Here is an 828-nt window from a genome sequence, read left to right on the forward strand (position 1 = left end):
ATCCTACAGGGTCGCCAGAAGTCAGCTGCAACTTGATGGCACTTTCCACCACTACCACTGTTGTACTTTTTTTAAAAAAATCCGTCTTAGAACAGGAGAAGAAATATTGGAGTGCCTCTGAGCATGTGCAGAGAGCCTCACTGAGCACCTGCAGCTTGTCTTCCCATATCTAGGGTAAAGGCTCAAGTCTCTGAGGGAAGCTGGATTCCCATATCCCTAACAGGCTGTCCCCTTTTTCCAGACTCCCCATGACAAATTCCCCTTATCTTTTGGTTCTATATAGCATCTGGCATTGGCAGCTGTGTTGGCAATGCAGGCACAACCACGGGTCTGCTGAGACAAAACCAGAAGGACAGCGTGGATGGCCAGATTGTGTTGGCAGACCACCCTTTGTCTGAAAGACTTATTTGCCAGTACAGTGGCTTGTGGCAGTAGGCTGAAAAGTGATAAACATGCTATTAAAGAACAAAAGGGGGGGGGATAGTATGGGAGCATCGGAGACAGCCATTACCACAATCATGCAGATGTTTTCTGTTTATATAATAGTGTGAGCTTCCATCAGGCGCTCCTAATTATAGTCTGTACACTGACATTCCTCTGCAATGGTAGCCATTAACCTTCAACTGAATCACCAGCTTTAGCATAAGGTGCATTGTCATTGAGGGGATGCTCCCTCTCTCTCCCTCTATTTCGCCATTGCGCATTTCGCCATTGCGCTCGCTCACTCGTTCTGTTTGAAAGTGTATCAATGCAACCAGCTTGAAAATGTCATTTGAATAGGGCTTATATCTCCTGGTCTTTAAAAAGAGCAAATAATTTAAATTTAAA

Source organism: Gekko japonicus, unplaced genomic scaffold (assembly GCF_001447785.1).
Source record: "Gekko japonicus isolate JY-2015 unplaced genomic scaffold, Gekko_japonicus_V1.1 scaffold434, whole genome shotgun sequence".
NCBI classification, from domain to species: Eukaryota; Metazoa; Chordata; class Lepidosauria; order Squamata; family Gekkonidae; genus Gekko; species Gekko japonicus.